At 39.7% G+C, this 14762-nt stretch overlaps 1 protein-coding gene and 1 long non-coding RNA gene across 2 annotated transcripts in view; one reads left to right on the plus strand and one right to left on the minus strand.

Moving 5' to 3' along the window:
• LOC308702321 (V-set domain-containing T-cell activation inhibitor 1-like) overlaps positions 1 to 14762 on the minus strand; it is a 460835-nt gene that overhangs the window by 49920 nt on the left and 396153 nt on the right. The gene's annotated exons all lie outside the window — the stretch shown is intronic.
• On the plus strand, positions 4077 to 6600 carry LOC308701628. The gene is made up of 4 exons (XR_014031488.1): positions 4077 to 4256; positions 5681 to 5721; positions 5801 to 6127; positions 6261 to 6600. It is a non-coding gene; the product is annotated as an uncharacterized lncRNA (long non-coding RNA).

Consider the following 14762-nt stretch of genomic DNA (forward strand, 5'->3'; position numbering starts at 1 on the left):
ACTGACCCCCCGACTGAGCCTGGATTCTCCCAAGGTTTTTTTATTCATTCTGTCTCCTGATGGAGTTTGGGTTTCTTGCCACTGTCGCCTCTGGCTTGCTTAGTTCTTGGGGAAACTAAATTTTCAACAATATTATTGATCTGACTGTACTGACGCTGTTGTATGAGAACTGAACTGACCTGGACGATAACATAATTTTTTGCAAAACTGCTTTATAGATGAAATTAACTAATTTACAAATTTAACTAATGAAATAATAGATGATCTTCACAACGGAACTGAATCAACACTAAACTGACTTTAGCTGAATATCTCTATCACTGTTTTATGTACAATACTACTCATTTTTTTTTTTTTTTTTTTTTTTAATTCTTCAACTCCATCTTCCTGGTCTTGTCATTTCAATTTCTCACTATACAGCTTAAACCTTCCCTGTCTACATCCCTCAATTTCCATCTCTTTAAATTTTAAGTCCTACATTTTCCAAACAACAGAAATTATCACAAACTCTTCTATATGTCAATAAAGCATGTGCATCCTTGGATGACACCAGACGCAAGTGATGCAAGCTAGCTAAAGATATGCTTTACCTTTTTTTTCTTTTTAGTTTTATTTTTTTTTGCTAACTTTTAAAAAAAAATTTTTTTAATGTGATTACTTAAGAATCTTTACAGAATTTTTAAAACTCCACAGCTAGTTTGAGTTATGTTAGAAACATACAACCTAAGCACTTTGTTTCAGTTACAGAAACAACACATTTGCCACAACTGAACCCGCCGACACTGCCTCATTCATTTCCTTTAGAATCCTCACAGAATTGTGAAGAATTAGGCTTACACTGTAGTTCCACTATGTTTCTTAACCTTCTAAGCTTTTCCTAGCTGAGTGTTGTGTCAATGTAAGAAAAAGGATGGGGTTGTAAGTGAAAAGTTTGCAGGGTTGCTGTGACACACAGTACATATAAAGCACATTGGCTAATTTGGGGTCAATGTTGAACTGAAACCAAACCATTCTTAACTCAAACATTTTGTGTAGTTTGTAAAACAGTTTCAGCCCATTATCTGAGATGTTCTCAGAGTCCCACATCTGCTTTGATCAGGATGTGATCTCCCTAAAATATGTGGACACTATTATAAATCAAGCTCTTTCAGTTGATGTGGCTATTTATTTATTTTGCTTAATCTGTTTATGAAACTTTTACAACATGATACATGTACAAGAAAACAGTGAAATATATTATTCCCATCCCGTCCTACCCATAACCCCAAACACAAAGAAAGAAAACACAGTGAATACATTTTAATTGAATGAGGCTGTGTCGTGCACAGATATAAGATTGTCTACGGCTACTTCAAGAATATGATTCGGAAGGTCAGGGAATGAATTTTTAACAAAGTTTTGGAGTTGTAAACTATATAAAAAAGTACATTAGAAAGGGAGAATTTTTGTATCAGCTGTGTGAAACTGGGAAAAATATGATCAATACAGATATCATTGACAACCAAAATCCCTGCTCTCTGCCATGTATTAAATGCTTTGTCATTAGGTGAAGGGGGAACTAGAGGCTTACAATTAATTGGTGAAACCACCGGCAAATGCTGAATGCCGAAATGGGTTCGAAATTGGGACCAGATTCGTAATGATTGCCGTACGATGAGATTACCATAAGGACAGTGCGAGACTGCAGATTGGGGAACAGGAACCCTCTTCAACACTAACCTAAGCCGGTACCCAATCAACAGCCAGTCGATACCCAGTCCAAAATGACTCTGAAACCAGAATAATGTAGTGTGTATATTTACTGCCCAGAAGTAAAATAAAAAATTAGGAAGGGCAAGCCCACCCAAAAGCTTTGGTTTCTGAAGGATTTCCCTGTGAATTCTGATAGGCCCTTTGTTCCAAATAAAATATGTGTTGATTTAGAGTCTTAAAAAGGATTTAAGTATTACCCTGGTAATCCAGAGTTCTCGCGAGAGCACAAGTTGAATTTGCTCAGCGAGTTACTCTGGTGTCGAGTAATGATACTCATTAAATATGCCCCTCAATCTGAGCTGCACCAATCACATCAGGTTATCAGATATAGGCGGGCCAGAGGTGAGCTAAACAGATGACGACAGCGCTGTGACGTCGAAGTCATTAGTAAACATTGCAAGATGGCTATGGATGAACACCAGTTGTTTGAAACGGCTTTGGCCGCTACAATGAACGAGTTAGACTTGGCTTTTTATCTAAAACAGGAACAGAAGACGGCGCTCGAATCGTTCCTTTGCAAGAAGGAGGTTTTTGCTGTTTTGCCGACCGGATACGGTAAGAGTATAATCTACCAGTTAGCTCCGCTGGTAGCTAAGCGTATGGGGCTTGTTGTTGTGATTGGTTGTAGTGTTATCCAATTGCGTGCAGTGAGATTTTCAAATGCATGCTTGGTGACTACTCTCGAGCTGGGCGATTTTCATTAGTCGACGCCAGACCATTAATCTTTTAGATTTAGGTCTGGATTTCCAGGCTATTTAAGAATGAAAATTGGAAACAAAATCTAGGTAACCATTCATCTTCACTGCATTCATGTGTCCGGCCAAAACCCTATAGTAGACCAGAAACAATCTACCGCCAGAGTCAGCTAAAGTTTGTGAAGGAGAAAACTGAACGCACCAGTTGTTTATGATTTCCACATTTCCATTTTTACTCAAAATATTTGAATGAAATACTTGTCCAATCCATTTCTGGCGAATTCTGACTTGATCTGAGTTTTTTAAGTGGGTCTGCTGCAAAAAGCCAATATGAGTATTGACATGTTCTAAATGTGACAACACCTTACTGTTCGGACTATTGATACACCAGGATATCATAACCACTCTTTTCATTTGTGTGTGTATGACAAACATCCTGGTGCTCAGAGTTTCCACATCAACACCACACCTTAGTCAATGAAACCTGTCATACTGCCGTCAGGTCAATTCGGGTAATACTGATTAAAATTAAACTGAATGCCTCATGTGTGTTTCAGAAACTGTATGATGACAACAGGCATCAAATTTATATTTTCCCATATACTACAAAAAATCTAATTCTATAATATAATGCAAAAGAATATGTCAAAAAGAAGAGAAATGCAAACCTGGCATTCAGGTTTGAGACGTCCTGTCATGACAAACGTTTAACCAGTTCAACGGGACCACAAACTGCACAATCAACAGGTACATCAACACTGAGTCACATTTATATAGAACAAATCATGGTGTACCCCCCCCCCCCTTTTTTCATTTTCCTGGTTGGAATATTACTTTTTCAAACTTTTTTGTTTTTAAATTGTGTGTAAACATGTACGCCTGTAATTTAATGTTAGCAATGCTTTGGCGATGTAAAGCTTTTTCCAGGCAAATAAAGCCACTTGAATCTATAACAGTAGTGTGTGTGTGTGTGTGTGTGTGTGTGTGTGTGTGTGTGTGTGTGTGTGTGTGTGTGTGTGTGTGTGTGTGTGTGTGTGTGTGTGTGTGTGTGTGTGTGTGTGTGTGTGTGTGTAGGTGTAAGTGTAGGTGTAGGTGTAGATGTAGGTGTGCCAATGAATTAAAAAAGTTCAACTGAATTGAAACAAGCAACACACATCCAAACCTACATGCTGATTAAACAAGCAAAGATCGAACAAGGCTGTGAGTTTGGGACTTATGCTTTCTCTCTCTTCTAGTTTCTCTGGTGGTCAAAATAAAGATGTTACTAGTTATAATATAAGTATATATTTTTTAAACACAAAACACACTGTACTTGTTCCAATAACCAGCTCATCTAGTCTGACAACTAGTTTCTCCTCCCATCTGTTCATCAGAGAATATCAGAGTCTCTCAGCACTTGTTCAGTCCGTCAGGATGAAAACAGGAGAGAGGAACTGTGAGGAAGATCTTTATGAATTGAGACCAAATATGAAAAAGAAAACAGGTAATTTATTGTTGTAAATAAACTGTTTGTTTATTCATTTTTGAAACCCATTTTTAAAATCCAGGCAGTATTTCCCTGTTGTTTTCAGTTCCCTCTCTTTCTTTTTTCCCTGTAGGTCAGAATGAGGATGTTGGTGGAAGCTCTGAAATCTTTTTTTTTTTTTTTTCAGTGAAAAAAACAAACAAACCTTAAGTCAAAATGTTTTGAAGACACAATGGCAGGAATATATGAGACATCGGTCAGAGAAATGTTTCACTTGAGGATCAGGATCCAGAAAACAACATTTTCCCAGGAGTTTAAGAAGGAAGCTTCAATCTCATTCTCATGTAAGTCTGAGTACATTTACTCAATTCATTCACTGCTGTTCATTTCACTAGTATGATCTAACGTCACATTAGACGAAAGGATGACTATAGCAACCTGCTGAAAAAAACAGCTCAGCTTATTTTTATTATTATGTATATAACTTGATTATTTTTCAGTGAAACTAGCCCAATACTCTTACTTTTATACTTTTGTTGGTGATCTTAAAGGGATAGTTGACCCAAAAATGAAAATGTTGTCATCACTTACCCTCAAGTTGTTCTAAACCTGTATGAGTTTCTTTCTTCTGTTGATCACAAATGAAGATATGTTGAAGAATGCTGGTAATCAGTAGGAAACTTCCATAGTAGGAAAAAAATACAATGGAAGTCAATGGCTACCGTCAACTGTCTGATTACCAGCATTCTTCAACATATCTTCCTGTGATCAACAGAAGAAAGAAACTCATACAGGTTTAGAACAACTTGAGAGTAAGTAAATGATGACAACATTTGGGAGATGTTAATTCTCAAAATTTAAGAAAGATTAACGAATATCTGATGCGCATGTCTGATCAGTTCACGTGATTACTGTTGATGTCACTTACGTCTGATGTCATACGTAGAACGCATGGCGTACGGAAGCTAACGAGCTACAATACTTTCTGTTTAAAAAGTAGCATTTTACTTAAATTTAGGAAATATTTCTATGCAATATAGTCAAATAAAACATATATTGATAATATTAGGCTACCATGATGATCAGGTATGTGAATGAAATGCTGTTTGTACAAACACGAGTCATACTTCTAAACAATGAATGTCTGATTCTCGTGTTCGTGTTCGGCCTGCATGTGTTTTGGTTGTCAAATGCTTTATATCAACTGTAATTAAAAGGGAAATCTCTTAAGTGTTGTTAATACATTAAACATGTTATAAGGTTTTTTTTTCCTGCATGGTTTATCTGCTGTAACTATAATTTTGATTTAGTTGTTAGCATTTTGCATTGTCTTCTTGGTAGCTTTAGTTAATAGTAGTAAATTGTGTAGGTTTACAATGAATTCAATGTTTTAGCAGAAGGGTTACGGTCAACTACAGATTCTTCATTCACTGCATGCGTAGCGCTGCTTTCTCACTGACACGTGCCCAACTAAACTCTGGCTCAAATAAAACCAAATCTAATTTAAAATACTAACAAAAAATAATTATTTAACCTCAAAACTGTTCAGATAACCTTATAAATACTGATGTTCTAATCAAATGTTTAGATTAATAAGTAACTTTTGTATTGCAAAAAAAAAAAAAAAAAGATGACATTTCGAGCTACATGCTCTTCATAAGACTTTTGGCTGATGATTGAGATTTTTTTATGATTTTTATTATTGTTTGTGTATGCAAGCTTTGTACAATTGTTTAAAAAGCTGCTCTACTTCTATTTCTGTTTGCAGATGCTGCTTCATCTGTGTATTTTCACTGCTGATACGTGAAGGTGAACACAAAACAAAAAGATGCCACATGCCACATGTATAAATGAATAAATTGTGTGTTTACAGTTTGTGTTGTTTCAGTGTCTCTGCAGGAAACAGTAGAGGCTGTTATTGGTGGTTCTGTTCTCCTGCCGTGTTCTTCCATTGAACATGATCTTAAACTTGAAGACATTAATGTGTTTTGGAGACACAACGGCAGCAAGATTGTGTGTGATATAGTCAAGGGTGAAGAGACAGTATCAGAACAAGACCATCAGTACAAGAACAGAGTCGAAACTTTCCCATTGGAGTATGAGAGAGGAAACTTCTCCATCAAACTCAACAATCTTCAATACGCTGATGCAGGAAAATACATCTGCTATAACACACACACATCTGAACTTCAGACTGTACAGCTGATCATCATCGGTGTGTGAAACATTGTTAAAAATATTATTCAAAATTTGTCATTCACTAGTAATGTTTGAATAAGAATTATAGCCGGATCTGTTGTCTTTAACACAGTTCAGTAATGTTGTTTTTCTTCACTTTTTTGTTGCAGAATCACCAGCAATTAATCAAGGAAACCAAAGAGTGACATCATCACATTTACTCTGGGTTACCATTGTATTATCTGTAGTATTATACTTATAGCCAGTTTCATCATATTTTTCTTATAGAAAAATAATTGTATCTGCCCTTTTCCCTTCGGAAGAACAAAGAATAGAGAAAGAAATTGTGTAAATGTTTACCTCTGTAGAACATAGATCCGCTGTGCAGATCTGCAGACTGAAGTCAGAGGAGCACAACAAGAATCTTTATGTGTCTGCTCTACTGCAGTCTGATAGGCTGGGATCTACAAGTTATAATGTATTATGTTATAGCTTCATGAGGATGTAAAATGATGCTGCCTAGAGACTTCAGTATTCTCAGATATGCAGAGGACCAAATAACCTTGTGTCATTGTATGTGGATGATCTTTATGTTCAAGACCCAATAAACTGTGTGGATGAAACAGCGTTTGGATCATTTGCATGTTGCAAGTTGTACGATTTTCACTAAAAGTAAATGTTTTCTCAAATGACTCAGTCAAACAAATCCCATTAGGTACATTTCCTTTTCAAAATGACTCTCGCATGGTTTCTGTTAAAGTCCCCCTGTGGTGAAAATCAAGTTTTTAATGTTGTTTATATGCAGGGCTTGACATTAACTTTTTTGCTCACTAGCCAATGTGGCTAGTGGTTTTCCAAAGTTACTAGCCACACAGCATTTTTACTAGCCACATTTTTGTTGTTGTGAAATTACCTGATAAAAGTTGACTATGGCGTGCTAAAATTTACTTGAACTAGATACAACCCTTTTAAATGTAAAACCACTGTATACACCCAAATCAAGACTACATAAATATATAACAATACAGGTCATTATCATTAGCTCTGATAAGGTTGTGTGTAAAGCTCCTTTTTTAAAATAAAACCATGTATTATGTATTATATGTCGCCACATTGCTCCACCGGCATAACTCCAGCAGGGCAGCTAGCTGTCTCTTCGATTCTTTGTTGTCGGTCACTAGCGACAATACTCATTAGGGCTGTCAAAATTGCTCAAAAATGTCCTTCAAATATTCCCTATAAAAAAAAAATCACATAGCTTATATTCGAACTATTCGAACATCTGGTTGTGCATTTTGTCAATGACGCGCATTATGTCAATAACAGGACAAATTAATACAAAGAGACATAACTACTTGTATAGGTAGTTTATTTAAGTTTAAACATATTTGACAACATATTACCTACACGAAAACAAGTAAATCAACTAATGGCCAAGACCACAGACCTCACTCACTCTCGCTCGCTCACTCGCAGGCACTCTTTCTCTCTCTCGCCCTCCCTCATGCTGCGTTCACACCAAACGCGAATAGAGCGTCTGGCGCGAGTGTAAAGACGAGTTTACGCGCGTCTGGAGGTCTTGCGTCGCGAATGAGGCGTCACGCGCTCTGTGCAGTTTAAATAAACAACAACAATAAGCAAATGTTGAGTGCTGATCAAGAGTTTTGTGCAAGCAATTTAAGGTCGCGACTCTTATATAGCAGGCTTCATTCAGTGATTGAAACAAATAGTAGGCTATTAACATTAATTGAAGTTTTACAGTATATAGAACCGACATTGAACGCTCCGAGCGAGCTGTGCTGTGGTAAACATGGAACTTTTCCTTGACATGAAACGGTAAATAATCAAACCAGTGGAAGCCTGCAGTGCATGAAACTGCTGTATCTAACCTACCTTATTCATGCAATATCTATTCAGTCAGTACAGTAGCCTACACTTTAGTAATGTTTCTGTTTAATGTTAAATAAAATGACCTGACCCCTCAGGCAGCGCGCACACTCGCAAAGCAGACAGCCGCACCTCTGCTACCGCGGGCGTTTTCCCACATTCGAATATTAATTTTCACCTTCGAAATTCTGTTCCGTTCCGAAAACCTATTCGAATATATATTTGAATTTAGAATATTCGTTGACAGCCCTATGGGAGTTGTAGTGTAGTGTCACACTTATTTCAGATGCCTTTTGAAAAGACTACAATTATTCAACCCGCCAAAGTGGCTAGTTGGAGTGACTGTGTTACCCACCACGAGCAAAATCCACCCGCATTTGGCGGGTTGGCGGGTGTTAATGTCAAGCCCTGTTTATATGTCTATGTGGTGTTTTTAATATGCTTTAAGACCAAACGTGCATATGCATAAGTCAACACCATTGCTGGGTATTTTCTCCTTAAACCAGCAGTGAACCAAAGACAGTCTCAAAAACACGGTTTGAAATTGCAGTAACACTTTACAATATAGGTGCACTAATATGCATTAATTCATGCTTAACTAATGCACAGATAATCATGTGTTAATGTATGACTCATGAAGAACTAAACCATTAATTAATGATTACTGCATCAGCAACTAATAAAGATTCTAAATGATTAATAGATCAAGTAAAGTAATATGTGAATTGTTATTAATTAAATGTGTCTTAATGTATTAATTTCTTAATAACATATTTTATTAACTAAAAGTGTAAATTAATGTGTTACCACAGTTGGTCAAAGCAATGTATTTCAACGTCCAGTTGTCTGCTTTAATTAATCATTAACTAATGATTTGCAAATGTATCATCATGTTATGACTTTACTTGTTGAGGCACATGACTATTAACTAATTGTTAAGTAATAAGCCATTTATGGGTTTTAACAGTTTGCACATGCAGTGAATGTAATGTTGGTGAATGTGTTTGAAGGATGGGTGAGTTGGGCTGCACACAAATATCAGCACACCAGAATCTGAACTCCTGACCGCTGTTACACTGTGTTTAAACTGGATGAGACCAGTTATCTACACTGGACATGACAGACCATCGCAAGTCCATTTGTCCTTCGTAACAGAACTAGCACAAGAGCTCTGAGTACATCAGGAATAGAGTGTAGCATCGGTTTACCGTCGGGGTTTTGTCGTGTAGTGTCGCGCCGCATCCAGTGTATAGTCTCACTGACTATAATGGACGTTCTGTTGTCTTTGTCCAGTCAAGACACAGTGTTATGAAATAGCAGAGCTTGACCGCATGTTTTCAGTGTAACAAGACCGCAAGCTTCACCTGACATACTCCTGTGCATGAACAACAAGGTTCATTGGTCTCAGTGAAATCCAGTTGTAGATGGTTGGAAATTGAAATCCATGGCTTAGTAGATGTCAAAACCAAAATGGCATATTACTTAATAATTAGTTAATAATCATGTGTCTCAACAAGTAAAGTCATAACATATTGATACATTTGCAAATCATTAGTTAATGATTAATTAGAGCAGACAATTCAAAGTTGAAGTGCATGACTTCAACCCATTGCGGTAATTAATTTACACTATTAGTTAATACAATGTTATTAAGGATACATTATGACACATTTAATTAATAACAATTCACATATTACTTTACTTGATCTATTAATCATTTAGAATCTTTATTAGTTGCTGATGCAGTAATCATTAATTAATGGTTTAGTTCTTCATGAGTCATACATTAACACATGATTATCTGTGCATTAGTTAAGCATGAATTAATGCATATTAGTGCACCCATGTTGTAAAGTGTTACCGAAATCGCTGGTGTTTCTGACGTCACAAACGACCAATCATGTCAATGTACTGGCAGGCTTTAGTATATCATTAACTGCTGTGAATCAGGACAGTTGCGAGAGAAGCCATGTTATCCTGCTATCATTTTTTGTTGATATGAAAAATCGGGTAGATTTAGCAATATAGCGGGTATATGATGTATGTATGTCACTATGAATCTGGGGGGGTCATGTCCCCCCCGTCCCCATGCCATCTGCGCGCCTGTGTTATGATGAACTATATGTCTTTCTCCACTGACATTCTGAGTTGTTTAAAGCATTTCTGATGATTGTTAGAAGGCAGACTGAGATGGTGAATGGGAACATAGTTTCTGTAACATTAGCAACACATTATTAGCTGTTTGGTAACATAGTCAAGCAAAAGGCTAATCATATTAATTACTGTTATGTCTAATGTTGTTTACCTCAGTAAGTTGGTCGAGTGAATCTGTGAGCTGGTGTGAGTGTAGGCGGGGCCAATCAGCAAATTCATGGATCTGTGTATACTAAATGAGGCAAGGGAGTTACATTAGAGCTATTTTTAGGCGTGAAGGGTTTTTTTCACAGGAAAAAAAACCCCAGCAAAGTTGTGCGCATCGAGGGCACATATAGACCGCAAAGGGGGCGCTTGTGAGCACCCTTCTGAAACCTAAAGGGACCTATTTTAACGATCTAAGCACATGGTCTAAAGCGCACTTAGGGCGTATATCAGAGTTTACCTCCAGAGTCTGAATCTACTTTTGCTAGTTCATCGATGGGAAAAATGGTCGACACATGGTCTAAAAGGGTTGTCCCTATTCTGAGTAATGAGTAATGGGTGTGTTTTGGGCGTAAGGTGCAATGAACCAATCAGAGTCTCATCTCCCATTCCTTTTAAAAGCCAGTTGCACTCGCACCATGGCGGATTCGCTATTTACATGGAAACGAAAAGACTGAACGTCTCTAGCAAGGAGCCAACAATGTGTCTGACCTCGTTTTCAGACCAGCACGGCCATGGGCGTAAATGCATTTGCTATTTAAACAACGTGGTGCAGGACGTGAAAATGATAACTGCGTCAGGCTGAAACTAGCAAAAAAAAAACTTGTGTCGCGTCTGGTGCTGCATTGCGCCAACTGTATGATAGGGCACAAAATGTCAAATGGGACACCCCATACGGTCTCTAATGCACGGAAGTGTGTATGAAGTTTGCCATTTGGGACAGGGCCAGAAGGTGCAAGGTGAATTGGAAAGAAAATTGAGAATATGCCAACATGAATCCATATGCATTTGAAAATGCATCTTTAATTTCTCTATGTTTTGGACTTTTGTCCACATTGAGATGGCGTTTTTGACTTGTGGAATAATTTGAAAAAAATTCTCTTTGTGGACTGTGAAAACAGAGGTAGGCCTATTTGAAAACAATGACGTATGTTTGGTCATGTCATGCATACTGTTCTGATAAATATCAATTACTATTGTAACCCCCGTTCCCTGAAGGAGGGAGCTGTTTCCGTCCTTCGTCAAAACAAGGGCAATTGTGTTTTAGACCATAAAATAGCATTTAAGTTGGGCCTGAATTGGTGAAATATTTTGCTGATAAAATGATCGTGCCAGAAAAATACAGTGAGAAAACGGAGTATTTCCGGTCTTATATCATCACCATCTCAGTGAGCTTTTTATTGTATTTTCTGCTTGCACAGTAAAATGATTTTAGCATTTTTCCAATATTTTAGTGTGGACAAATAACTTGAAAACCCTTGTGTGGACGGAGAACATTTTGAAATGAAAATACCATTTTATATGTTTCCAAATTAATGTAGATGAGGCCTGAATACAGTATAAGTACACTAATGTGATAATAATGAGGTGAAATGGGAACATGGTGGGAAAAGATGGTGGGAAGCAAAGGATTCTGGGCATTGTAGTCCAGGGTGAGTCAATCATCAAGGAGGAGTGAGAGAGGAGTGCTGGTGCCAGAATTGGTGGAGGATGTGAGAAGTAAATATAAAATAGCCCACTAAACAATGGCATCATGTGACAAGTCTCAGCAAACTAAATGAGACAAAACACAAACTAAAGATATCTATGTATTTAAGAACCGGACTGACCACAATGAGAACAGGCTTCAGTACTGTGTCCATTATATAATAAACAATACAACAATGCTGTAATAGATCACAGATGTTCTTATTTTGCATCCATTTATGAGTGCATGAGAAGACATGCTTTATTGCCACTAAGGATGATTTCTTAGTTTTGTTAATATTATTTAATGAGGGATGTTAACTAACTGTAACGGATGACAGACAGGATGTATATGCAACAACGCTCTTTATTGAAAACACACAGATGGTCAGAAACACAGCACACAGATGAACGCCAACACAGCGGGACAGTTGGACGGACACAAACGCTGGTGGAATAGTGACGCAGGGACCTCGATGGGCAACTGGTGCTGGTGCAGTAATCCTGTGGTGATCCCTCGTGAAGTGCTCGATGATCTTGAGAAGAGTGCAGGTAATCCAGGAAGACACGACGAAGACAGGAAGATCCAAAACGGCACAGGGAACACAGGAACCGGCACAGGAAACACACCGGGAAACCACAACGATCTGACAACATGAGACACCAGTTACTGAGCTTATATAGAGACATACAATTGAAACCAGCTGGCGCTACTGATCACTGATGATCAGTGACCACGCCCACAGACACACACACACACACACAACAGCACGTTAGACGAGAGAGAGACAGTGAATTCATGAACCGTGACAGTACCCCCTCCCCTAGGAACGCCTCCTGGCGTTCCCCGACGGACTTACCTGTCGATTGTAATCATCGATAAGGGAGTGATCCAGAATGTCTCTAGCAGGAACCCAACTTCTCTCCTCCGGACCGTAACCTTCCCAGTCCACCAGGTACTGAAATCCACGTCCCCTCCTTCTCGAGTCCAGAATACGGTTAGCCGAATAAGTTGGTTCCCCATCTACGAGACGCGGCGGGGGGGGAACCGGGACTGGCGGATTAATGCGTGCCCAAAACACAGGTTTAATCTTTGACACATGAAAGGCGGGATGAATTCTCCTGTACGCAGGAGGAAGTTTGAGACGGACTGCCACCGGACTAATGATCTTGGTGACAGGAAACGGGCCGATGAATTTGGGAGCAAGTTTATTAGAAACGGAGCGGAGAGGAATGTTCTTGGTTGAAAGCCACACTTTTTGACCAACGACGTATACGGGAGGCTTCGACCGGTGGCGATCGGCCTTAGCCTTGGTGCGCGCCCCCACTTGGAGAAGAGTCTCACAGGCTCTAGTCCAAGTGTGGCGACACCTCTGGACGAAGGCGTGAGCGGAGGGGACCGCGACTTCGGATTCCGTACTAGCAAAAACTGGTGGCTGGTAACCTAAACTACATTCAAACGGAGTAAGGCCCGTGGATGACACTGGTAATGAATTGTGGGCGTACTCCACCATAGAGAGTTGTTGGCTCCAGGAGGAAGGATTCTTGGAAACCAAAAATCGCAACACTCTCTCCAGATCTTGGTTGGCTCTCTCCGTTTGACCATTGCTCTGAGGATGAAACCCCGAAGAGAGACTGACAGTCGCCCCCAGTAACTTACAAAATTCTTGCCAAAATTTGGACACAAATTGGGGACCCCTGTCGGAAACCACGTCCATCGGGAGGCCATGTAAGCGAAAGACGTGATCTATGACAGTTACCGCTGTTTCCTTGGCTGAGGGTAATTTGGGCAAGGGAATAAAATGAGCCGCCTTCGAGAACCGGTCCACGACAGTCAAAACGACCGTCTTGCCCTGGGAGGGCGGGAGGGCGGTAATAAAATCTAGCGCAATGTGGGACCAGGGTCTCGAAGGGACAGACAGCGGTTGGAGTAACCCATCCGGGGGTCGATTGGAAGTCTTACCAGTGGCACAAACTGAGCAAGCCAAAACAAAACTGCGGATGTCGCGAGCCATTAATGGCCACCAGAATCGTTGCCTAACCAAAAAACTGATGCGATTTACCCCTGGATGACATGCTATGCTGGAACAATGACCCCACTGAATGACGTCGGACCGACACCCCTCTGGCACAAACAAACGATTCGGTGGGCAATCGGGCGGAGGCGTTACCCCTTTTAAGGCCTTCATGACCTTCGATTCGACCTCCCATCTGAGAGTGGAGACCACTAATGTCTCGGGTAAAATACACTCGGGAGTAGACGGGCGTTCGGATTGGTCAAAAATACGAAATACGAAATAAGGAATCAGGTTTGATGTTTTTGGAACCCGGGCGGTACGAAAGAGAAAAATCAAAACGTCCGAAAAAAAGTGCCCACCGAGCCTGCCTAGAGTTGAGTCTTTTGGCGGTTCTGATATATTCTAGGTTTTTATGATCGGTCCATACGATAAAAGGTACCCCTGACCCTTCTAACCAGTGACGCCACTCTTCCAGCGCTAACTTGACTGCTAACAATTCTCTATTACCAATGTCATAGTTACGTTCGGCAGGTGATAAACGATGAGACAAAAACGCGCAAGGATGCATCTTGTCGTCTGTGGAAGAACGTTGGGAAAGAACTGCTCCTACCCCCACCTCTGACGCGTCGACCTCCACCACGAACTGACGTGATGAATCAGGGGCAACGAGGATGGGAGCCGAAACGAAGCGGCTTTTCAGTTTGGCGAATACAGCTTCCGCTGTATCGGACCACCTGAACGTCGTTCTGGAGGAGGTCAGGGCAGTCAGAGGCGCGGCTAGTTGGCTGAAATTGCGAATAAAACGCCGATAAAAATTGGCAAACCCCAGAAACCTCTGTAGGGCCTTACGGGAATCTGGACTTGGCCAATCTATCACAGCCTTAACCTTGTCAGGATCCATACGCACTCCCTCAGACGAGACGATGTACCCTAGAAAAGGAA

The sequence above is a fragment of the Scardinius erythrophthalmus genome (assembly GCF_964197995.2).
Source record: "Scardinius erythrophthalmus genome assembly, chromosome: 14".
In the NCBI taxonomy this organism is placed as follows: domain Eukaryota; kingdom Metazoa; phylum Chordata; class Actinopteri; order Cypriniformes; family Leuciscidae; genus Scardinius; species Scardinius erythrophthalmus.